Below are 27,548 nucleotides of genomic sequence, written 5' to 3' on the forward strand. Positions count from 1 at the left end.
CCGGGGTCAACACTGACCGCGGGACTTAGCCTGGCTGACAGACTCCTGTGGTCTGAATATTGGGCCCTTCATGCTTACGACATTTTTACTGTTAACAGCTTTAAACATAAAGCATACAAAAAGATTCATTAATTAAACTGGTTATACCACAAACTCTTTAATATGATGACATATTAAATGTGAAATAAAGCAATCGATCGGAGCGGACACTATTTGTTCTGAACACGTTAAAAGGCTCTCAGCTGAGAATAAGTGTCTCTTCACAGAGTCAGGAACTGCCTGTTACATCCAGTTATATCTTGTTACTCTCAAGAGACTGAGATTTGATTTCCTGCACTACACAGCAGGTCAAGATTTGCAGTAACAATTAGCAATTAGTTGCTGGATCTCAATTTGCTATATTAGAAGGTCATTGCTCTTGAGCGTTGTCTCTCCTGAAACAAGAAAAGAAAAATGGTGAAGTGTTATGTGTCACTGACAACTTAGTAATGATGTTACAAATGTATGTTGCTAAGAAGCTTTACAAGAAAGTAGTTATTTAAGGGGTTCTTTTAGTAAAGGGCCTTAAGCCCTTATGGACCGATGCTCAGAACCAATGCGGGCGCTAGAGGTAATTAGCACCGGACTAGCGCCAAAATTAGTAAGAGCATAATGCTAAGAGGCTCTAGCATGGGTGACAATGAGTGCGCCAAACATTAGCGCAAATAACATGCTAGTATAGTCAAATGGATGTTAATGAGGTCATTTCCTATTCCCTCCCAATGCTCAAAGAACAGAGCACAAAACAAAGCAGCTTACTATACCGGTGTTCCTCTTCATATTCTCCACTTCATGGAGGAGTAGCCTAGTGGTTAATGCAGTGGACTTTGATCCTGGGGAACTAAGTTCAATTCCCACTACAGCTCCTTGTGACTCTGGGCAAGTCACTTAACCCTCCATTGCCCCTGGTACAAAATAAGTACCTGAATATATGTAAACTGCTTTGAATGTAGTTGCAAAAACCTCAGAAAGGCAGTAAATCAAGTCACATTTCCCTTTCCCTTCTTTTTTTATCAATCTATACAATCTTTGTGTTCTTCTGAAGCTAATCTACTGAGGATCCCCTCAAAGAAGCAGCTTTAGAGAGATGCTTCTCACAACACTGAGGGCCCTGTTTACTGAGGTGTGCTAGCGCTTTTAGTGTGTGCTAAAAATTAGGAATATATGGGTGTCTCTAGTGTTAGCGTGTGCTAAAAATGCTAGTGCACCTACAGCACGGCTTAGTAAACAGGGCCCTGAGTTTACTTGCTCCATTGCTTTGAAAATCTCCCTCTGTAGATATCCGACAGGATCATTCTTACTTAAAATTTAAGGAGGTTCTTAAAACCTGGTTGTTTAAAAAAAGCATTGAATTTAGGTTAGACTATTACTCTTTCAGTATTGTTTCTGGAGCTATTGCCCCGTTAATCCTAAAATGGCTTTAATACCTACTGTGTACCATTATCATAGTAAATTGATTATATTATTATTGTTGTTCTACACCATTCCCTCCCTAATGTGTTATTAATCTGTGTTGTGATTATTTTCATTTTCGGTTATATCTGCTTTTATTTCCAGGATAACATCCTGTCTGTAAATCGCTTCAATATAATGATTGAAAGGCAGTATATCAAATGCACTTAAATTTAAAAAAAAAAATAAATAAACATGCATTTGGAACAGGGCAGGTGTTAGGGGTGGGCAACCAGAGCAACTGCCCTGGTCCTCCATGTAACAAGAAGCCTGAAACCTTCAGGAAGTTGAAAGATCTACAGCTTGCAAAAGCACGCTTTGGGGCCACTTCCCTAGAACCTACCCTTAGCCCCATCATGCCTAACATTAGCCCTGCTTTGGACACACAAGATATTATGAAGCACCTGATTAACAAAAGCTCAATTGAGGGCATTCAGACAGCCATAGGGGCTTCAACATTAGCTTCAGAACTTTTAGTACAAGAACAGTGCTGGGCAGACTTATACGGTCTGTGCCCTGAGAACGACAAGGACAAATCAAACTTGGGTATACATATAAAGTATCGCATACCATGTAAAAGGAGTTTATCTTGTTGGGCAGACTGGATTGGCCGTACAGGTCTTTAACTGCCATCATTTACTATGTTATGTTATGTTACTATTCTGTATGCCTAACATATCTATGATGCTAGCACAGATAACATCCCTTCAAAATGTTAAATGGCAGTACACAGGACCATGTGTTCCCTGCAGGGCTGAAGTTTTCAGTGTGTCTGTTCTGTGTCTGCAACTAATGACCCAACCATAAGATCTCCCAAACAGTCATCAAGTCTCCATCTTTCTCTAGGAGACAACATATTCTTCTGTATCCTAGCTTAAATGTAATGTGAATCAATGTATTTTGTTAAGTGCTACTCACAGGTTTTAAAAATCCCTTTCACTTCCCGTATCATGGGGCGATAAGGGTTGTGATCAAAACATTTTTGGTCTGCTTCTTTGTCAGTCAGATAATGAACAAATCATATAGCAAGGAAACAGTTTGGATTGCATGGCAAGTCTTTTCAGGACCCTTTCATCCCTGTTGTTATTATCTCTACCTTAGAAGTTGTGTCCAAAACTGACCAAGGCAATTTGGGTTTATACAGAACCTGTGTTACTCTGTAGGTAATTCTCTCAATAACTTTGTGCCTCCTAAATAGTATTTGGACAAATATGTCTCTTTTGATAGTGCAGTACCACTGATTAAGAATTGTGTTAAATTATCCATCTGTCTCTTGACCACATGTGATATTGTTCTTCCTGTTACGCTTCAAAATCAATATTATTTTAGAAAATGTATGCCAACATGTAGTGTCATATTGTGCCATTTATTTAAGATATTTAGTCCATATATCCACTGGGTCACTGCTAAATTGACCGAGTCAAAAAAACAGTAGATTACAGTAGATTATATTTGCTTGTTTGATGCCTGCAACATCCCAGGCACATATTTGGTTGCTCCTAGGCATGTCAATCTCCCCCATTACCCGAAATAAAATAAAGTAAAATAACAACAGCTTGGCAGGGCAGATTTGAGACTCAGATAAATTTAACTGAGATGGGTTGTAGATTGTTCCACTTCAAGCTAGTGAATTTGTCCAACACTTCAGCCTAATTCAGCCCATCTAATCAAATGAGACAATAATTTTGACTTCTAAGTAATCACAGGGAGGTACAGTTAAAGCAGAAGCATAACCTAATAGAGCAACAGGCAAAGAACCACAGAAGCCAGGTTCAAATCCCACCACAGCATCCATTGCTTCAGGTCCAAAATTAGATTGTGAGTCCCTCAGAGATAGGAAAATACCCACTGTACCCTAATGTAACTCACCTTGAAGTACAACTGAAAAAGGCATGAGCAAAATTCTAATGAACACCTATAGGTTGGATTTTCTCATGTAGGTTGGAAGCATTCATCATTTTATTTTTATTTTTTTATTTTATTGCATTTGTATCCCACATTTTCCCACCTATTTGCGGGCTCAGTGTGGCTTACAATACATTGTAAATGATGAAAATACAATTTGTTACAAGTCGGTTATGGATTACATTGTGAGAAGTTAAGCGAAGACAAAGTCTAAGTATCGTTAGGGAATAGGACAAGGAAAAGAACAATGGAACAGTGGAAAGAGACAACGGGAAATTGATAGGGTAATAGAACATTAGCAAAAGAGCATTCGGTATTACATTTTCTGTGAGTAAAGGTATAAATGTGGTAGAATTACGGGGGATGGGAGTTCAGAAGAGAATGTATTGGTGTATTTCTGAAACAGTGAGTGTGGACTTCATGTGTATTGATCCTTACAATAAATTTTGTCAAAGAGATGAGTCTTCAGTAGTTTGTGGAAGTTGGTTAATTCGTGGATCGTTTTCAAGTTGCGTGGTAGTATATTCCAGAATTGCGTGCTTATGTAAGAAAAGGTTGATGCGTGCAGTGCCTTGTATTTTATGCCTTTGCAATTAGGGAAGTGGAGGTTAAGGAAAGTTCGAGATGATCTTTTAGCGTTTCTGGGTGGTAGGTCTATTAAGTCAGACATGTAGGCTGGAGCTTCACCGTGAATAATTTTGTGTACTAATGTACATACTTTAAAAGTAATGCGTTTCCTAAGTGGGAGCCAGTGTAGCTTCTCTCGTAAGGGTCTTGCACTTTCGTATTTTGGTTTTCCGAAGATAAGTCTGGCTGCTGTGTTCTGGGCTGTCTGAAGTTTCCTCAGTATTTGCTCTTTACAACCTGCATATAGTGAATTGCAGTAATCCAGATGGCTGAGTACGAGAGATTGCACTAGGTTGCGAAAGACGGATCTTGGGAAGAATGCCCTTATTCTTTTCAGTTTCCACATGCAGTAGAACATCTTTTTGGTTGTGTTGTTTGCATGGGTTTCGAGTGTTAGATGGCGATCAATAGTGACTCCAAGGATTTTTAAAGTTTCTGAGATTGGGAGGCGTGGAGGGGCATAATTGAACGAAAATGTCTATCTCCATGGGCGTTTATCTCCGAGAACGGGTCCGTGAAGGGGCGGACCGAACCGTATTTTCGAAAAAAAATAGACGTCCATGTTTTATTCGACAATTTGTGAGCTGGGCGTTTTTGTTTTTCAGTGATAATGGAAAATGAAAGCGCCCAGCTCAAAAACGAATAAATCCAAGGCATTTGTTAATGGGAGGGGCCAGGAGTCGTAGTGCACTGGTCCCCCTCACATGCCAGGACACCAACCGGGCACTCTAGGGGGCACTTTTACAAAAAAAAAAAAAAAAAGGTAAAAGAGCTCCCAGGTGCATAGCACCCTTCCCTTGTGTGTTGAGCCCCCCAAATCCCCTCAAAACCCACTGCCCACAAGTCTACACCATTACTATAGCCCTAAGGGGTGAAGGGGGGCACCTACATGTGGGTACAGTGGGTTTGGGGGGGTTGGACGACTAAGCATTAAGCAGCACAATTGTAACAGGTAGGGGGGATGGGCCTGGTCCACCTGCCTGAAGTCCACTGCACCCCCTAACAACTGCTCCAGGGACCTGCATACTGCTGCCAGGGAGGTGGGTATGACATTTGAGGGTGAAAATAAAAAGTTGTGAAACATCATTTTTTTGTGGTGGGAGGGGGTTAGTGACCACTGGGGGAGTCAGGGGAGGTCATCCCCGATTCCCTCTGGGGGTAATCTGGTCATTTAGGGCACTTTTGGGGGCCTTATTCGTGAAAAAACAGGGTCCAGGAAAAGTGTCCTAAATTCTAGCTACAAACGCATACTTTTTTTCCATTATCGGCGAAAGGCGCCCATCTCTGTTCGGGTGATAACCACGCCCCAGTCCCGCCTTCACCACGCCTCCGACACGCCCCATCAACTTTGTACGCTTCCGCGATGGAGTGCAGTTGAAAACGTCCAAGTTCGGCTTTCGATTATACCGCGTTATTCGTTTTTGTGAGATAAACGCCTATCTCCCGATTTAGGTCGCAATATAGGCGTTTTTGTCTTTCGATTATAAGCTGGTTAGTGCAAGTTAGTATCACAGAGGATCTCAGGGAGATCTTAGTAATTTCTAATATTTTCATTTAAAAATTTTCCTGAGATACCTTTAAGGCAGGCATCACCAGTATCCAATATTATCCAGAAGCCTTGACTTCTTTTTTTATGTTCTGGGGGTTTGGGCTTTTGAGCTTTGTTGCCATAGGTCATAGTATGCTGTGCTGTGTGCAGTGACCAGGAGATTGGTCTGATTCTAGACTGACCATTACTTTCATGGAAACATTCTTTATGATTATATCTTTATATATCTGAAATACACTATGCAGTTTACTTGTAGTGATTTTTGGGTGTGGCAACCTCTTCCAGTAGTTCAATAGCTGCCCCAGAGAGTCTGATTTACTTAGAGAATTTGCATTTCTATAATTAAAGCTAATCATGATAATGTGGGTGAAGCATGTCCCCAGAATTTTCATATATGTTAACTTGGGAAGGAGAATGCATAGGAGTTGGACAGTCATGGCTGCCAACACTTTGACACTTTCAGGTGAATATTTGTCAAATCTGAGATCTATTCAGAAACTCATTGTGAAACTGAGAAATTTCACTTTCTGGCAATATCTCATATCCAGTCGCAGTAACAAAATAAAAGGCACTCTATTTCCAAAACAGTAAATATTCATAATACCATTTTCAGGAAACTGAATGAAATAAGAGAGTCTTTTACTAAAGATTAGCTCGAGTTATCTGCAGCAGGGCCCATTGTATTCCTGAGTCCTGCTGCAGATAACTTGAGCTAATTTTTAATAAAAGACCCCCGAAATGCAAAGGGGCATTTTCAATAAAATATATGTCTGATTTTGGATGTTTTGCCAAAAAAATGTCCAAAATTCAAGTGCCAACATAGCCATTTTCAAACCTGGAAAACTATCTTTTTGGTTCAAAAATTGTCTTTTTCTAGATGTTTTGTGCTCAATGCATTTTTATTTTGGGGAAAAAAAAACATCCAACAGAAAAATGCCCCAAAACCAGTGTCTGGGGGCCATTATTACTAGTAGACTGGCCACAAAGACATTCCAGCAGAGCAGTGGGGCAGTCTAGGGGGCACTGCAGTGAACTTCACATAAAAGGTCCCAGGTACATATCTCACTATAACCCCCTTATATTGTATGGTGAGCACTCCAGAAACAGAGACAAACCTATTGTACCTCATTATATACATCTACAATAGCTCTCAAGCTTGCACGTGTTACCTATATGTAGGTACAGTAGGCATTTAATGGGTTTTGGAGGGGCCACACCCACCACACGTGTACCAGCTAGAGTGGGATATGGGTCTTGGTCCCCTTCTCCACAGTCCACTGCACTGGCCACTAGGTTAGTCCTGGGACCCGATTGCTGCTCTACCAAGAACGGCCAACATATCTGAAGCTGTCAAAGATCCTGGTATGTACTGTCACTTTCATATCTTAGGAGTGGAAGGAGTTTTGTGACCACTGGGGGCATAAGGGGTGTTATGCCTTAATCCCTCCAGTGGTCATTTGGTCAGTTAAGGCACCTTTTGGTCACTTATTCATGATTGAAACAGGTCTACTATAAACATCTTAATTTTGTCCCTAGGCATTTTTGTTTTGTTTCATTATTACAGAAAAACGTTTGGTGCCACCCATGTCCCACACAAAACAAACCCCAACACAGTCCATTGAAATTTGTACAAAGTGTAGAGAAAAATGTCTAAAATCAGTGTCAAAAATCACAACTTGGACATTTTTGAGAGAAAAATGTCCATCTACCATCTTATGTTTTTTGGACATTTTTGTTATTTTGAAAATGATCCCTATATGGCTAGATTCTATATATCATGCCTAAAAAATTGGTGCCAAAAAATATGCCTAGGTGTATTCTATAAATTGTACCTAAATTTAGGCATAATTTATAGAATACACCCAACACCTACATTTAGTTGTGGCCATCTATACCAATGAAAACTTGGTGTAAATATTGGTGCCTAAATTATGTGCAAATCGGGGATATTCTATAACAGTGTGCGTAAATTCTAGCAATGCCCATGACCCGCCCATGGCTATGCCCCCTTTTCAGATCCACGTCTTTGAATTTATGCTCATCACTTTATATAATACACTTAGGGGCCTTTTACAAAGGCATGCTGAAAAATGGCCTGCGGTAGTGTAGACACATGTTTTGGGTGTGCGTAGAATTCAGTGCACCTGTAAAAAAATGCCTTTATAAATTTTTGCTGAAAATGGACGTGCAGCAAAATGAAAATTGCCGCGTGTCTATTTTGAGTCTGAAACCTTACCGCCAACCATCGACCTAGCAGTAAGATCTCATGTGGTAACTGGGCAGTAACATAAAATGCCAATTACCGCTCGATTACCGCCTGTGTGCCAGAAAATAAAATATTTTCCAGTGCACATAGCGGATGTACATCAAAAATGAAATAACTGCAAAGACCACGTGGTAGCTGGGCGGTAAGTCAAAACTGGCGCACATTGGGCACACACAGGCGCCTATCACGTGGCTTAGTAAAAGGGCCCCTTAGACATTTGTGCATATAAATTCTAATTAATGCCAATTAGTGTCAATAATTGCTTCTTAAGTTCAGTTATCAGTGCTGATTAGCTTGTTAAACTGTGTGCGCAAATCCAGAATATAATCAGATTTGCCTACACAACTCAAGTCGGAATATATAGACTCCAGAGGATAATGACTTATTCTGTATACAAAAAGTGTATGGAAAATACATACTTCTTTTATAGGAGATCAACTACTTTTTTTCAGCCCCAATGATCAATGTAAAAAAAAGTAGCAATTGTTGTGACTTGGCTTTGTTATGAAACTTCAATGTTATGAATAAAAAGAAGAAAAAATGTCAGTACAGGCAGTAGATTGTATTTCAGACAAACCTTTATATTTCTAATAGAAAAAAAAGCACAGCTGCTGATGAGATTAAAGAGGAAACTTTAAGATTGGAAATCAATATCATGAAGTAGTTCACCTGGAAAACAAGAATTATTTTCTAAATAAACAGCAGTAGATTCGGAAGCATACACATTGGACTTAACAATCCTCAGTTGATATACATTTGAGAGTGAGGGGGGTCAGAGGTTTTTGTTTAGATCATAGGTTGGTGATTCCTTGGAGCCTAAGAGAGAAAAATAATTTGGCATGCTTGATGCTATTAAAGGTATGATCGGTTTGTCAAATTCCATTAGTACTCTTTTTTTTTATGAGCGTTAAGCTTGCTTTATAAATGAGTTGAAGATTTCTTTTCATCTTTAGCAAATGACTCTTGCCACTAAACATAGTTTAGTGTTGCATGTTCATAATAAAAACTAATGTTTTGAGCAATTTGGGAATTATCTGATATATCTTGGCACATTTAGCCGCCTATACATGCTTTTTGATGGGCGGGATAGTAAATTTTGAAATAAACTTGAAACTTAAATCCTTTTTGTTAAGTGTGGGGACATTCACAGAATTTTTGGAAGGGCTGCATAGAAATGGTTCTTACCATTATTGTACCACATATAGGACTAGATTCTATATGTGGTGTCTGAAAAATTGGAACCGAAAATATTTCCACCTAGGCATATTCTGTAAACTGTGCCTAGATTTAGGTACGGTTTATAGAATATGCCTAGCTGCCATGCCTGTGCTTAACTTTAGGTGTGTCCATTTATGCCAAGTAAAACTTGGTGTAAATACCCACGCCTAAGTTAGGCATGTAGCAGGTCTATTCAGGGCTGACGGAACGCAGTAAGCTGGGTATGCAGGACAGGGGGATGCCAACATTCGGGGGGCACCAAAGATTGCCATGCTTATCCTCACCCCCACCGCCACAGCAATGCCGCCACCCTCTCCTGCAAACTACTACCTTGCCGCCCACCCTGGTGGTGTAGTGGCCTCTGTGGCTGTGGGGGCAGGAAAGAATCCCACTCTTTCCTGCCTGCTGTTGCTACTCTGTCTCCGGCACTCTCCACTTTTCTCTTCTGTCTTCCAGGTCATTCACATTATATCTCAAACTTCCCCCAAACCTCATCCCCTTTTTTTGCCCCTTTTCTCTTATCCATGTCACACCCTCACTCATTCCCCTAACCCATCAACATACTTGCACTCATTCCCACCAATGCCAAGATGAGCATCCCTCAAAATTCCCATGCCATCTCCTAATGCCTATCCAATTGGAACAACTTTAGACTTTTTACAGATGGACCACACATTTCTTGTAAATAATTTTTTCCTATTGCTTTAGCATTTGCTATTGTTTTGGGTGAACTAAAGTCCGTATAATGGACTAGATAGGAACAAGTTAACCCATCTCCTGTTTTCTTCAACTTTCCTGTCCAACATCTCCCCTTGCATCCCTGCCCCCCTCCTCTCTGGGTCTCCCACCACACTGTGAATTTTATTTCCAGCATGTCCCCTTTTTAACGTTTATTTTATGGGCTGAAAAAAGAGTGTGTATGTCTGTAATCCCCACATCTCCCCTAACAGGACATGCATGATTAGCTCTCTGCTTGCTGGAGAGAAGGGAGGGGAGTTGTCTCTGAAATACTACTACTACTTAACATTTCTAAAGTGCTACTAGGGTTACGCAGCGCTGTACAATTTAACAAAGAAGGACCGTCCCTGCTCAAAGAAGCTTACAATCTAAAGGATGAAATGTCAAGTTGGGGCAGTCTAGATTTCCTGAATGGGGGTATAATGGTTAGGTGCCGAAGGCGACATTGAAGAGGTGGGCTTTGAGTAAGGATTTGAAGATGGGCAGGGGGGGGGCTTGGCGTATGGGCTCAGGGAGTTTATTCCAAGCATAGGGTGAGGCGAGGCAGAAAGGGCGGAGCCTGGAGTTGGCGGTGGTGGAGAAGGGTACTGTGTGCTCCCAAAACAGGCGTCTACACTAGCACAGCCCATTTTTCAGCGCACCTTAGTAAAAGGACCCCTTATTCTGCCAATGATACTCACTCAAGATGGCTAGAAGAATGTTCACTGTTCTGTATCATGCATATTGTTAGTCACATATAATTTTTTGTGAACCCCAGGTATTAGCAACTAGGTCTCATTGCAAAAAAAGAGGTCTGTTTTAAAACAGCATGAATTAGTGGTAAAATAACACATCTCAATGTTAACCCCAAATTGATAGCTGCACCCCTTAGGCACAGAATTTCCAGGGCATGATTTTAATCATGAGCTCAAAATGACATGCATAGATTATATTTTTAACTTTACATTAATATACTGCCCACACCAATATACAGAACAGATGCCTATGTACAGGTATACTTTCTATTTGAAAACTAGTGCAACAGTGCCTGAAAACATTTTTCCAGTCTGGAAAATCTAAGCGTTACTCTTCCTCACGGTGGCCATTTTAAGTAGCCCACGCAGGCAGAAAAAGCCACAAGCATTTTTCCATTTTTTATTTATACATCTTTAAATTTTATACCACAAGAAATAATTGTACTAACAGAAACCTAAAATTGCAGTTCAGCAACATATAAAGAATAACAGCAAGGAAACAAACTATCTTCTGACTGCAATTTAATTAGACCACAAAACCAAACGAATGGTGAACTATACTGAGGAGATATAAAAGAAATGACAAAAAAAATGCAATTAGCATAACTACCTGGCAAAACACATATACCGTATTCACTGAACAGATACCTCTTCAGAGCCAGTAATCTTCCTAGCATCAGTAAAATATCTCAATTGCTCAGGGGTGACAAATATCTAATACCGTTAAAATGTATCAAACATTTACAAGGATAACGAAACATAAAGGAAGGACTGAAATCAGGTGCCCCCTGATGCATAGATCCTACTTTCTTGGATTACTCCAAAAACATCTGGAAAAATCCAGATTCTCTACCCCATAAACAATTCTTGAGATTTACAACAATATAGATGCATGACATGATTCAAGTCCTGCTTAAAGGCAAGAGAGATCAACAAGGTAGCTCTTGCAGGTTCTTCATGTCCAGTGTTCTCCAAATAAGCTGTCAAATTCAATACAATGGGAAAATTAGTCATATTCTCCCCTTGGGCTGCTTCTGCATTCACAGGCTTTGCTTCAAGTAAGTAATACATCTTTTTAACTGGTGGCACAACTTCTGGCTTTTTATACCAAGTATATCACAAAACAACACTTAAGGGTATCTCTAAGAGAAACCCATGGCGGGGGGGGGGGGGGGTCTAGGGAAATTCAGAAAGCTCAGATTTAATGCCTATACTGATTCTCTACCTGCTCAATCATATGAAGCATAGTTTTATTCTGAATGATGTAGAGTATTAACTTTCTGAGTTTCTTTAACCTCTCTCAACAAAGTCTCTGGAGAAGGTATCCTGATTTCATGTCATGCTGTCTATTTTGGAAACCAAACTAGCAATATCAAATGAAGACTTAGAAACAACTGCATCTTACTTAACCAAGATTACCCAAAGGGCATTCATAGTCACCACCACAGATTTTTCACAAATAAAGTTTGCTTTCCACAGGTCAAAAGTAGGTAGGAACATCCCCAGTGGACCAGAATTCAGGTAGTGCTTCTTCTCTAACAATCTCCAACAATCCTGTCCCACTGAACACATTGCTGCTAGCTGATTCTATTAGCTGCAAGACATGAGGGGTGCTGTCCTCTTCCTCTGATGATGATGACAAGCCTGATACCACATCTAAATAAATCTCAAGGGGTTTGGCATCTGGAGAATGTACCAGACGTGTACAATGGTTTGAAATGGAATTCACCCCTTCAATCTTACAACTGGGTAGGTGGACAACAAAGGAGTTAATCTCCTGCTAAGCACTAAGTCCCATCAAAGTCTTGGAAGGAAAGACCATAACCTTTCCCTTTTGTTTGGAGGGCATATTCAAATTAAACAAGTAGAAGAAAATAAGAATTAGTTTAGCAGGTACCCCACCCCCACCCCCAGTACTCATGCTGCTATCTTGACTGCTGCTGAGGCTGCATTCCTCACTGGTATTTTTACTTGCATACTTTGCAACAGGTTGTGTTTTGTTTTTGGTTTTTTTTTTCAATAGAAAATATCTTGTCAATATTCAGCTCTAGATGGTCAGCTTTTTCTTTTTTCAATGCCGACAGCTGAGGGCAGAATTAAAGAATTAGGCCCAGATATTCAATGTTGGGCCATGTTTGGGAACCAGCACTGAATATCTAGGTCTATGTCAGCATATGTTAGCTGCCAGAGCTTATGTATTTATTTATTGGGATTTATCAACTGCCCTTATGAAGAGATTCACCCAAGGCAGTGTACAGCAAGTACAATTTATGCGGGTCTCGGTCAATATTCAGCCAGGGCTCACCTAAGACAATTATGTGGCCCTCGCTTGAATATTGGTCCCCTGGGTCTGCCCTTCTTTCCCCGATCCCAATCCCTCTTCCCTCTGAAGATAACAAGCCATCGACCAGGCCCCCACCCTCCCACATCCCTTTAGGCCCCACAGGCCTACATTTTCTAGTGGTCTAGGGAGTTGTAAGAGCAAGAATGATACTCACTTGCTCTTGCTCGTCATGGCTCTGGTCTCAAAATGACAGTTGTGACCTCTAGTGGCTACACCATCTTAACTAATTGGCAGGAATAAGCAGTTTATAACAAAATGTTGCAACTATATCCAATTTTTGATGTATTTCCAGTGATAGCATATAAGTGGGGGAAATTGTCAGGGGAATTATTATCAAGGCAAAGGTATGAGGAGGGTGTTAGGGAGGATATTCTAGGATCACACAATCAATGTGAACAGTGTAAATGGTGTTCTTACGCCATAACAGGATTGATTTGGACTGATAATCAGACTAAACAAGCGATTAGAGAAAAAATGGTCACAACATGTAATAGTTCAAATGTAGTATATCTTATAAACTGTCCTTGTAAATTAATTTATGTAGCTCGAAGTAGTAGGCCAGTGAGGTTAAGACTGAACAAGCACAAATCAAGGATTGATACAGGAAATACACAGGTACCTTTACTGCAACATTGGTTGGAGAATTAACACACTATCTAGTACTTAAAATGGAAGGTGATAGATCAAGTCTTTGAAGGATGGGAGGGTGGATACTATGAAAAGATCTTAAATTACAAAGATCAATATTGAACTCAGCAATTCCTACTGGTCTGAATGAAGAAATAGAATGGATGAAATTAGCTTGAATTGGGGATCTGTAATTGGTGGACTCGCAATCAGGTGACTTTATAGGACAAGGCCAGGCAGACTTCAATGGTCTATAACCCAGAAATGCCAAGGAGAGACAATGATCAGCTATTATATATCATATTCATTGTTCGTTTAATCATGACTTAATAATGAGTGTGACTATTGGGCAAGCTGGATGTACCAGTCTGGTCTTTATCTGCCATCATTTACTATGTTACTATAAGTAGATAAAGAAATAATGCTACCACCTTCTTGACTGCGAAAAGTTATGGAGACAGCAAGATGGGTTGGGTTAAATAAACAGTAAAAAATTATATTTTGTTATATATTTTTTCATCAAAGTAAGTGAAAATGAGACAAATTTAAGAATAGCATTTTAATATCATATTTGTTTTAGCATTTTTTCCCCTTGAGACAGCATATAGCGAAATGTGAGTCATATCAGAAGAATGACCCATCGAGCCGACAATTGAGTAAAGTTGCACATATTGCAGATGAGTATTACAATATTTAGTTATAAATTAATTAAGAATTTCTAAGAAAATAATAAAGGACCAATGGTGAAGTAGGTGAGCAAATCACAGTGGTATGAGATTCGAAAACCACCAAGAATCACCAATAAGGTCCTGAAGAAAATAAATAAATTAAAGAATGAAAAAAATTATAAAATTAAAACTTAAGGCATTATAAAATAGCCACACAGATCCACTAACCTAGAGGTGGGGGCTCACACGCTACTCACGCGGTAACCATGCAACACGTGCCAACTGCTGATTACTGCCGGGATGCCCCACATGGTAGAAAATAGAAAATTATTTTCTACCACGGGATTTGGCATGTGCTAAACTCAGAATTATTGCTGGGTACAAGCACTAACCCAGCAGTAATGCCAATTTGGCATGTGCTACCTGTGCGTTAGCCTTCCTGCACCTTAGTAAAAGGATCCCTTAGGTTCCTAAAGAGGCTTATCAGAGTGCCTACATTTATGCTCAAAATTTTGCTTAACTCCTAAATTTAAGAGCCTAAAAAGTTGATGGCAGTGGGATGGATTTAAGGTAAGAGATTAAAAAAAGTTATGAGCTTTGCAATGATTTTCAGCACTATGTCGCTGATTTATGTGTAACTACCAATTACTGGCACCTTTGAGGAACATATGTGGCTTGTATGTTTAGGCACCAGTTTATAGAATCACCTGCATTATTTCAATGCTCCTAAATTTGGTTGAATTTTCATCAGAATACGTGGAGGGGCATAATCGAACGTGAACGCCTATCTCCATGGGCGTCTATGTCTGAAAACGGGTACGTGAAGAGGCGGGACAGACCGTATTTTCAAAAAAATGGACATTTTTCAGCTGGGCATTTGTTTTTTTTAGCAATAATGGAAACTAAAAACACCCAGCTCAAAAATGTCATAATCTGAGCCATTTGGTCATGGGAGGGGCCATGATTCGTAGTACACTCGCCCCCCTGACATGCCAGGACACCAACTGGGAAACCTAGAGGTCAGTGTGGTGGACTTCAGACAATGCTCCCACATGCATAGCTCCCTTACCACGGGTGCTGAGTACCCAACCCCCTCCCCCAAAACCCACAACCCACAAATGTACAACACTACCATAGCTCTTAGGGGTGAAGGGGGCACCTACATGTGGGTACAGTGGGTTTTGAAGGCCTCCCATTTACCAGCACAAGTGTTACAGGTAGGGGGGATGGGCCTGGGTCCACCTGGCTGAAGTGCACTGCGGTACCCACTAAAAGTGCTCCAGGGACCTGCATACATGCAGGCCTCTAGGACTTGTTGCTGCTATATAACATTGGCACACCAGTTGACACCTGAAGACTAATCTCTCCGAAAACGTCCTTTATTGGAATAAGCACGCTTACTCACAGTTAACTGCAGATCAGAGGTTGTGCCCCACTGGCAACGAGTCTCCCTGGTACTGAGATGAGCAGTAGGTCAGAGCTGGCAGGATGCTGTACAATGCCCTCTTTCAGCCACATTCAAGGTAGGAACTAAGTTCTGTAACGTGGCTAACACGTGAAAGGGATCTAAAACTGGCTTACAAAATGGCCACTACCTCATGGACTACCGGAAACAAAACAGGGCACACTCTGACCCAGTAAGCAGGGGGAAAAGCACCATGGGAGTAGAGCCTACCAACTACCAACATCGTGAGCATTTGCCACAAGCTAGTGGAATCACGGAGCCCAATACCCTGCACCCACCACAATGCATTGCTGATGTGACTCTGCAGTGCGCATAACAGAAAAGGTGTCACACTCACCCGAGAGCCACATTAGAACCAGGGAAAGGCTGTCACAGGATAGAACACATTCTGCTGTCATGGAGGTGGGTATGGCATTTGAGGCTGGCATACAGGCTGGAAAAAAAGTTTTTAAAGTGAGGTCTTTTTGATGGAAGGGGGTTAGTGACCACTGGGGGAGTCCGGGGAGGTCATCCCCGATTCCCTCCAGTGGTCATCTGGTGAGTTGGGGCACTTTTTTGGGACCTGTTCATGAAAAAAAAGGGTCAAAAAAGAGTAACCCAAAATCGCTGTAAAAACGCCTTTTTTTGATTATCAGATAAAGAAGCCCATCTCTCCTTGGCCGATAACCACGCCCCAGTTCTGCCTTCACCACACCTCCAACATGCCCCCGTCAACTTTACCCGTTTCCGTGATGAATTGCAGTTGGAAACGCCCAAAATCAGCTTTTGATTATACCGATTTGGGCACCCACGGGAGAAAGACGTCCATCTCCCGATTTGGGTCGCAATATAGGCGTTTTTCTCTTTCAATTATAAGCAGGTTAGGCTCCTATGCTGGTCTGTAAACAGATGCATGGATTTGCAATACACTGAGGCCCGCTTTTACCACATCAGGTAAAAAGGCTTTTATTTAAAGCGAAATGGCCATGCAGTAAGGGAGCTACTTGCCGTGTGGTAATTTCCTGGGGCAGCTCTTGCCACCACCCATTTAGGAAGCAGTAAGGGCTTCCGTGCTCACCCAGTAGAAACCAGGCAGCACTCATGGCTGCCCAATTACAGCAAGGTAAGCCCCCAATGCTAGAAAATAAAAAATGCATTTTCTACCTCCGGAGTTGGTGAGTGGCAGAGGCTGGGACTAATGCGGGCTCTTGCGGTAGCCAAGTGGTAGGCCCAATATGCCATGCGCTAATGCGGCAGTAGCCCTACTACTCTTTAGTAAAAGGGCCCTTAAGAAACCAAACTTAGGGGCCATTTTATTACAGGGCAGTAGGGCATTATGGTAGGGCACAGTCAGTGCTCACACCAATTGCATAAAGTGCTTTTCAATACTGACCCAGTAAAGTTTTTAAAAAGATCACTAGGTATGCCTCTTTTGTAAGCTGACTAAAAATAGGCTATGGAAGCTGATGCAAATTTTTAGCCAATCTAAGGAGAACAATTTCTAGATAGTCAATTGATTCAAGTCATAGATATTTACCCAGGTAAATGTTTTGTTAAAAATAACCCATTCCCCTCTTGTAAATTAAATTTCACATTTTAAAGTAAAGGTATGTATTTTCTTCTAACATTGGCATTTTTATATGAAGAATTTAAGAGAAACCTAATAATAAATGTGGTTGTTTTGCTGACCCAGTTTATTTTGACTCTTTGCTAGCTGATTATTTTGCAGTATAGTTGAAAAAGAATATATTGTTCTTGAATTTTTTTGCTAACAATTATGTATTGTAATTCTGTAATGACCTTGAATGTAAAAAGTTTGATATTTCTGATGAAATATTCATTAGTACTAATGTGCCCAAAATGCTAATGCAAGGCAGACGAAATATAGTGTATGATCACAATATTTGCTCAAGTCAAAATGCAAGCTTTTAGTGTAAATGAAAATGGATCATGCCAATTAGTATAATGGTTATATATGCATATAAGTTTATGTAAACAGAGTTGGTAAAACCATGGAGGCCATTTTAGTTGCATCACCATTGTAAATAGCCAATCCATGCAAATAGTATTTTCAGAAAGCAGCTATTTACACCTATAGATCCCTAGGATGCATACATTTCCATGGTGTGGAGGTTGGTTAAAGCCTACCAAAAAGGTATACCTGTATTTCCCAATTGACAATGAAATATGTATACAACAATTTTTGTTAGCTTTAGCACCTGCCAGGGCTTTAATCGAGAGATTAAGAAGAGAATTGTCTTTAATTCCTCATTTTTTATTTCTGTAAAAAGAGAAATAACCTTTAGCACCCTTGCTTGTTAATTGCTACCATATCTATATATAAGTTTGTGAATTTGGCCAACTGTACTGTAACTGCCAGCATTTATATATAGAAGTAGAAAAAAATGCTGGTATATATACATGGATGCTGTTGAATGATGCCACCATTTTCTTCTACATGCAGCTTGGTAAAACTGCTGTTGCTGGACATTACATGCCAGAGAATATGCATGCATTTGCTGATGTCCTTCTACACATTTTACAAAGGTGCCACATTTGGTAGATGCTGAGGGAATTGAGTACACCCTGACCTGGATATCTCAATTTTTAACCCAACTACCTATGTAAAATGGCCACTGCTGGCCTTATGCCCAGATATTCAAAGCTGGGCCATATCTGGACATTGGCATTGATTATCCAAGGTTGTGCATCAAGCTGTCACTTATCTGGCCACCAAGACCCTTAGTGGTCAACTTGGAGTGCTACAGTAGTACATAAAGGTAACTGCTAGGGATCTTAGCAGCCATTTTGGAACCTGGCGCTGCTACCTGAGCAACATGAGTCCACCATGGAGCCTCCCTAAGTAAATTTCAGGGAAGGGATTGGGGTGGAGAGATGTTCAGGCTTAGAGGCAAGGCTTTAATCTTATGTGGTAGAGACTCTTTGTGGAGTTGACTTTGGACAGGGGATCAGAGGGTCTTTGAAATGTGGGGAGAGATCGGAGGGGCTCGGTAATGTGGAGGTAACAATAAGTGCAGCCGTGCCATTGGCAGTCATGACAGCTAGTGAATGATAAGGGCCAGTGTGCTAGCTGTCACAGACAGCCACTTGACTGCCTGCCCATGTTATGCCCAACTCCATCCACTCCCATATTAGGCAGCTAACACAGCATTTTTACCGTGCACTGCTGATTTTAATGTGATAGACAATAGTGTAGGCCATACTACTGTCTACAGCATGGTAAAAGTCATGTTAGCTGCTTAACACAGCTTACTAAAAGGGCTCCTTAAACTGTAGCCCTCCATAGACAGGGGAAATAATTGCTGAACCTGAATGTCACTCACCTAGAACTATCATTAAAAGGTATGAGCTAGAGAATGACACAGGGACATAGTTTGTCCCTGTTCCTGCCCCGCCCCAACAAGCTCTGTCCCCATCCCTGCAAGCTCAATCTGACCCCTTCTGAACAAGCCTCAAACAGTTATGATTTTATATTTAAATCTTTTTATTAAAGTATAAAAAGGAACACTATTCTGTACAACTGTTGTTTATAAATCAAAAACAATAATACAGAACAAGGATCAGCAACCTCTCCCCCTCCCGTGTCGCTCCTCCCCCTCCTCCTTCATAAACAGTGATTTCCACAGGCCTGCTCCGGGCTGGGCCTTCCCTCTGCCAGATCCTACATTTGTAAAACAGGAAGTTGCATTAGAAGGTGGGATCTGGCAGAGGAAAGACCCAGAGCAGGCCTGTGGGTCGCTGTTGAGCGGCTCAATAATGTAGGGGTAGAGGCACCACAGTGGGAGAGGGGGGAGGAAGATGCAGAGAAGCCAGGCCTGCAGGACTGGGGTGGGAGTAAAGGGAAGAGAGTGAGGTGCCGGACCTGCAGGAGGGGTAATCATTGGTAACTGTGTGTTTTGTTTTACCTCAGGAATAAGGCTTTTTACCATTCAAGAGGGTGGTATAAAGTGTTGTTTCCGCATCCATAGCAATTCTTCAAAAATTTTGTTACTGTGGATTTACCACATTTTACCACATGCCTCCATCCCTGTGTAATTCTCTAGTATGGCCTAAATCCTACATACATAAATAAGAAATGCTACTAAGGGGCCTATTTACAAAGCTGCATTAGGGGTTCAGTATATCTAATTAATTTTTACCTTGTGCTAACTGATGGCTTAGAAATCTAAACAGCACATTATGATCAGGAAGTGGGAAGTTGCCAAAGAATGCAGCTTGAGGTTGCACAGTAATTGCTAAAGTAGCAGATAACACTGTACAGTTACTACACCTCCAGAAGTACAGCTAGCTGCCTTCCACACTATCAGCCATTCTGTAATGCAGGCAATGCCCCCCCCCCCCCCATGTTAAATACAAGATGCTGTCTGCAACCACTCCCTGCCCTGTCTCCATCTCTTCATCAGAATTTCTGCTGCATTATTTATTTATTTTTGTTACATTTGTACCCCATGCTTTCCCACTCCTGGCAGGCTCAATGCAGCAGGCAATGGAGGGTTAAGTGATTTGCCCAGAGTCACAAGGAGCTGCCTGTGCTGGGAATTGAACTCAGTTCCTCAGTTCCCCAGGACCAAAGTCCACCACCCTAACCACTAGGCCACTCCGGCTCAAAAATTCCAACTTATTCTATAATTTTTAGTGAACATAGGAGCTGTTACTATGCATTAAATGCTAATGTGGCAGATAACACAGAAACAACTAATCACATTCCCTGAGGTGTAACTTATTACACTCTATAGGACCAATGCAGAAAGCTTGTGCAAATGTTAGCATGGGGTTACTACAACATCTGCACACAATGTTGTGGGTGTATGATGCAGAGAAGGGTTTTGCACAGAAGCTAAGCCTGCACAAAGACCTGTGATAGACACCAGTGCAAAGCATATTAAAATGAATGGTAATGAGGCTATTAGCTATTCTGTCCCAATGCAGAGAAGTACGCTGTAACTTTAACACCAAGTCTGAGGTGGTGTGGGAGGGCTAACACATTCTTCTGTGAGGATGTTATACCTGTTCTTTTTCCTGCAAGCATATGAGATCTGCCAACTTTTTTAAAGGCCTCTAGGAAGACCATGCATTAAAAAAAGAAAGAATGGGACAGCAGCTATATCTGTGCACAGATCAGAGAAGAGAAAAATTGTATCACCAAGCATCTGCTATTCTGTGCAAAAATATCAGCATTGTTACAATTTTATGTACAGAATAGCATCCCAGCACATGGACAAATGTGTACAAAAATGTTTTTTGTATTGTATTGAACGTAACCATCAACAGTTAAAAGAATAATCACAGTAAGAAAGTGTAAAACTGGTGAAGTAAAACAGATAAATATATAAAACCAGTTAGACAAAGGTATAAAACCAATAAAATATGGCTGGTTAAAAGTATAAAAACAGTTATGGCTTGGACTTTGGTCCTGGGGAACTGAGGAACTGAGTTCGACTCCCGGCACAGGCAGCTCCTTGTGACTCTGGGCAAGTCACTTAACCCTCCATTGCCCGCCGCATTGAGCCTGCCATGAGTGGGAAAGCGCGGGATACAAATGTAACAAAAAAAAAAACATGCCAAAGCAATGAATTGCTAGCCACCTACTAAAGCACACCAATTCTGATCAAATAAAATGTATATGAACTATATATAAAAGACTATAAAAAGGCTAAGTAAAGCCCATAAAACAAACTAGAAAAATAGAGTGTTTCTTATGTCAGTACGCAGGCTACTGAAATGAATGCGTCGGAGGCACTGTCACGAAATATTTGACAAGCAGCCCCCTGTAAGCAGTCACCATGTTTAAATAGCTATGTTGAGTCTGTTTTTACTGGTGCTTCTAATACAGATTTGCTGGCTTCATCCCCACGGCTGATCGTCATTTGTGTCATCCTCTACTCTCTATTGTTCTTCCCCAGACCTCCATGTGGTTTCTGATTTTTGTCTTATTTCCCACGAAAATCTTGTCAAGCTTTCAGTAATCCTTGTTTGCCTTTTTGTGTTGTATGCACTTCTTACAGGTACAGTGACATTAATAAATACCTTGAACAATTCTAGTCCGTGTCTTGTTCTAGTCTAGTGTTTAAGGCTGTGATAGAATGAACTAACCAAAGGAAAGGTACCGACAGACTGATTCAGTTGCCTAAATTAAAAAAAAAAAAAAAAAAAGCTGATAGAAGAGCTCAGTTAAATTTGAATGCTCAGAACAGCAGAGTTGCCAAGTTATCCAGTTAAAAAAAAAAAAAGGAGATTTTAGGACAATCCTCACATGATACACTGGAAGACCTGCAACATAAATTTCAATGTGTAGAAAAATATTTTGTTGCATTACTTCCACGCTGGATGAGAACAGCCCACTTTGTGCAGTTTGAAAAACTTTGAAAACTGCCATGAAACCTCAGGTTTGGGGTGCTCTCACATGCTCCAAATATTCTTAAATCCGTGGCTTTAAGCTGTGTTTCAAAACTTCCTGCTTCCAGTACTCTAAGGGAGAGCTGATTGCCTCTTTGGTGTGTCTGTGTGTGTGTGTGTTGGGGGGTTATATATTGCCTAATGCTGGTGTTAGGGGGATTGTAGGGTGTCATGGGTGGGTCGAATGATGCTCTTTGGGTGTTCAGATTGTCATTGGAAATTCAGGTTGTGATCAGTAGAATTGGGGTGCTTTGCCATGAGTGGGTTTTTCTTTTTTTGTTTGGGCAACAGCTGTAGCATCTCTTAATTAACAAAATTGTCCTGAAACAAAAATGTATAAAAATAAAATGCTTTTAACTCCTAACCCTTATTCACTTGTTCAGAACCCTTATTTTATCATCCTCACTTTAATATTCCCTTTTCTCTTGTTTGTCCTGTTTGTCTGTCCTAATTAGATTGTAAGCTCTGTCGATACTGAAAAGTAAATATGGACACTAGAGGCCATTACCATCATACTAGCTCCCACATTTACTTGTGCAGAATGTTCAGAGGCCCTGACTGTGAGAACAAATGAGCGCTCAGATGAACAACACAAGTAGTCAAGCTCATATTAATGAGGTCATTTTGTATTCATCCCCAATGTTCAGAAAAAAAAGTGCCCAAAACAAAACTGCCTTACCACTACAAAAGATGCTAGGTTGGAGCAGGCGGTGGGTTGTTGGAAGAGAAGATTTCTTATGATTCTCATGCTTCTCTCATGAATCTTTCTGCAAAATCTGCTTTTAGAAGCAAAAGGAAGCCCGTGCAAGCCCTTAAGCGCTGGTCGTGAGAAACAGCAGACCCAAGCGAAAGCACACATTGGCGTCTGTTTCCTGTATCTATATATAAGCATCCAAGCTAAAAAAAAAATTAAATGCTTATATTTAGGTCACAGAAAAACAGACGCCAATGTGTGCTTCACATTCGGGTTTTACAGGCGCATGCACACAGGAGCCGGGCTTACCATGGAATTCTTCTCATGCGCCAAGCACAATCCTCCTGCACCAAAGCACAATCCTCCCGCCAAACTTCCTAATGCTCAACACCATGAGTGCACCTATATTTGCGTCTCATTTAGCATTGAGCATTAGGGTGTTGTTCTGCATTGTTCTGGCAGTATTTTTACAGCACTATTCGGAATAGTGCTGGAGTTTTGAATATTGAGGCCTTAAAGACTTAGTCCCTGATGCTCAGAAGCAAATGCGGGTGCCAGAGGCCATTAGCGCTGAACTAGCACCCACATTTGCTGACGCCGAGGGCTCAGAGCCGACAAGCGCATGAAACAATGAGCTGGCTGAGTGCAGCGAGCATTCAAATGTATGCTAAGGAAGTCATTCCATATTCTTCCCCAATGCTCAGGAGGCAACGCGCCAAACAAGGACACTCCTCCCTCAGCCAACCCTACTCCGGCTCAGAGCTGGCGTTAGGGTAGTGCTGAGCCACGGGGAGGAATAGGAAGACTGGGAAGGGTAGGAACCGGGCCTTAGTTGGAGGATGACAAACTTCCTGGACTTGAACAGGGAGAACAGTAGGCCAGGAGAGTGCACCATACCTGCATTTTCAGCCAGACCAGAGAAAAGGCACAAGAGGTTTTTTTCGGGGGGGGGGGGGGGGGGGACTGTGTTTTCTTCGCCAGCCGCTGACTTCCCTTCTATCTTCTCCCTTTCCTCCTCCCATCCTCTTCCTTAACATGATGCACTTCTCCTTACCAGGATGCACTTCTTCCTCCTCCTCCTTCCCTCCTCCCCCTCTGGCATTCTGGGCATGCACTCAAGAACTGTGCTTAATGCCCAGACATAATTCTCCTGCAGAGGTCCCTAATGCTCAATGCTATGAGCGTGCCTAAATTTGCATCTCATTAGCGTTGAGCACTAGGAGTTTCTTTGCCACTTTGATCTGGCATTTTCTGGCGCTGTTTGAGCATCGGGGCCTTAAATTGAAAAGATTGAAATAAAAGCCCTAACACCAATTTTCACCTTTTCCCACCTTCTCAACATCCCCCACACCACCGATGCCCTGATACCCCATCTCCCTGACACTGCATATACTTCCTTATCTTTATTCTCCCTTGACACTGCAGAGCAGGAAGTCCCCAATAGCCACAACCCCAGCACTGCTTGGGGTGGGGGGTGTCAGGGCTTTACTTGATGGGTGTTGAGGGTGGCATTATTTTATTTGTCATGGCCCCTTTAAGAGATTTTCAGGGCACATCAGGTTATGTATTAGCAGCCTGATGCTCCCATGGAAGAAAGATATTAACAGCTCAAAGCTGGCATTATTTTTCCACGAATAACACAGCTTTCAAACTTAAAATCAAGCTGAGTTATTTGATTTGCATAATAATGAGGTGATTAGCATGCATTTCTCATATTGCTTGCTTTGTGGTAAAAATAGCATGCATTAAGGGCATATAATATATGATTTTGCCATGCTAATGTGTATTATTTGGCCATGCTAATGTGAATTATTTCTTTAACGCACTAAGGGGTCCTTTTACTAAGCTGTGATACTTGGAGGGGCATAATCGAACGTGAACGCCCATCTCCATGGGCGTCTATGTCCGAAAATGGGTATGTGAAGAGGCAGGACAGACCGTATTATCGAAAAAGATGGGCGTCCATCTTTCGTTTCGAAAATACTGTTTGGACGGACCAAATGCCATGGATTTGGTCCTTTCCGAGATGGGCGGGGTTTTTTTTTAGCGATAATGGAAACTAAAAATGCCCAGCTCAGAAACGCCATTTGGTCATGGGAGGGACAAATGTACAACACTACCATAGGTCTTAGGGGTGAAGGGGGCAACTACATGTGGGTACAGTGGGTTTTAGAGGCCTCCCATTTACCACCACAAGCGGTACAGGTAGGGGGGGATAGGCCTGGGTTTGCCTGCCTGTAGTGCACTGCAGTACCCACTAAAAGTGCTCCAGGGACAGGACTTGTTGCTGCTGTATAACCTTGGCACAGCAGTTCACACCTGAAGACTAATCTCGCTGCAAATGTCCTTTATTTGAAAGAGCACGTTTACTCACAGTTAACTGCAGAACAGAGGTTGTGCCCCACTGGCAACGAGTCTCCCTGATACTGAGATTAGCAGTAGGTCCGAGCTGGCAGAATGGTGTACAATGCCCTCTTTCAGCACCATTCAAGGTAAAAACTAAGTGCTGTAACGTGGCTAACACATGAACGGGATCTAAAACTGGCTTACAAAAATGGCCACTACCTCATGAACTACCGGAAACCAAACAGGGCACACTCTGACCCAGTAAGCAGAGGGAAAGCACCATGGGAGTAGAGCCTACCAACTACCAACATTGTGAGCATTTAACACAAGCTAGTGGAATCATGGAGCCCAATACCCTACACCCACCACAATGCATTGCTGATGTGACTCTGCAGTGCCCTTAACAGAAAAGGTGTCACACTCACCCGAGACCCACATCAGAACCAGGGAAAGGCTGTCAGAGGATAGAACACATTCTCCTGTCATTAAGGTGGGTACGACATTTGAGGCTGGCATACAGGCTGGGGAAAAAAGTTTGTAAAGTTAGTTTTTTTTTGTGGGAGGGGGTTAGTGACCACTGGGGGAGTCAGGGGAGGTGATCGCTGATTCCCTCCGGTGGTCATCTGGTCAGGTGGGGCACTTTTTTGGGACTTGGACCTGAAAAAAAAAGGGTCCAAATAAAGCGGACCAAATTCTCGTCAAAAACGCCCTTCTTGTTTCGATTATCAGCTAAACACGCCCATCTCTCCTCAGGCGATAACCATGCCCCAGTCATGCCTTCACCACGCCTCCGACACGCCCCTGTGATGTTTGTTCGTCTCTGTGATGGACTGCAGTTGAGGACGCCAAAAATCAGGTTTTGATTATGCCGATTTGTTCGCCCACGGGAAATAGACACCCATCTCCTGATTTGGGTGGAAATATGGGCGTCTTTCTCTTTTGAAAATAAGCTGGATTTTTTTTTTTTACATTTGTACCCCACACTTTCCTACTCATGGCAGGCTCAATGCAGCTTACATATTGTATACAGTTACTTATTTGTACCTGGGGCAATGGAGGGTTAAGTGACTTGCCCAGAGTCACAAGGAGCTGCCTGCGCCTGAAGTGTGAATCGAACTCAGTTCCTCAGGACCAAAGTCCACCACCCTAACCACTAGGCCACTCCTCCATAGTTGCCCTAGTGTGCCCTTACACTGGTTTTTCCCACGCACTAAGACCATTTTTACCATAGCTGTAAGAATGACCTTTTTGTATGTTTTTGTATTAATGGCCATGCATTAATGTTGTCCTCAGTGTGCAGCCATTAAACAATGAACTACTTGAGCACTTACCGCCACCCATTTTGTAAGCAGTAAGGGCTTACACTATATCCCTGTGCTAACCAGTTATCACACAGTAATGTAGCTGCACTGATTAGCAAAGGAATATCTACTCTCTGCCCCCTGACATGGTCCCTCCTTAAAAATTGTTTTTTAGTGAACGGTTAATGCACACAGATTTGGAAGTTACTGCAGGACACCTGAACACATCCTGCAATAGGCCATTTTAAGCTTAGTTAAAGGGCCTATTGAATAACTATTCTTCTAAATGTACTATGTTGATGTCAGTTTGTTTTTGACTACTTACTTTGGGGCCCTTTTGCAAAGTAGTGCTAAAAAGTGTTCACACCCTTACACAGGTCTTTCTCGCACAGTAAGGCCATTTTTAGCACAGCATTAAAATGACTGATTTTCAAATATTTGTGTTTATGGCCATACACCAAGGTCTTTGATTTGCGATGCTGGCAAACCACCACTGCTTTTTCACAAGTTGTGTAGAAAATTCTTTGTGTGTTCAGTATTGTTGTCGTTGATAAGGATTTTCCAGATTGATGTTTTAATTCTGACTGATCCTGTGTCAGGTTATGAATAAAACATTGGTTTCTTTGACTCCTGAATCTGCCTGGTTGTTCCACCTGTGGCCTCATATTAGCGCATGGACGTTAAAAAAGATTCAGGTGTGGGTCTTTACCACCACCTATTTATAGGCAGTAAGGGGTCATGTGCTAATCAGTTAGGGGTCCTTTTATTAAGCTGTGGGAAAAAGGGCCACGCGGTAGCGGCAGGGGACATTTTTTTCCATGTGCCAGGGCCTTTTTTCTGCAGCCGGTAAATTCCTCCAAAGAAGGCCATGCGGAGAGATAACTCTTACCGCATGGCCATGCAGCAGGGAGCCCTTACCGCCATCCATTGAGGTGGCAGTAAGGGCTCCCACGCTAACCTAGCGGTAACTGGGCATCGCACAGCAATGTCAGATTACCGCGGGTTATTGCCACCCAAGCCATTTCCAGGGGTTTTCTTTTCCCCTGAAAATGGCACGCGCTCAGGGAGGGACTACCACCGGCAGCCGCATTGGGCCAGAGGTAGTCCCAGAAAAGCGAGCAGTAAGTCTGCATTGGGCTTACTGCCACTCTGTGAAAGATCCCCTTAGTGTGCGGCAGT

The sequence above is a fragment of the Microcaecilia unicolor genome, chromosome 6, assembly GCF_901765095.1.
Source record: "Microcaecilia unicolor chromosome 6, aMicUni1.1, whole genome shotgun sequence".
Taxonomy (NCBI): Eukaryota; Metazoa; Chordata; class Amphibia; order Gymnophiona; family Siphonopidae; genus Microcaecilia; species Microcaecilia unicolor.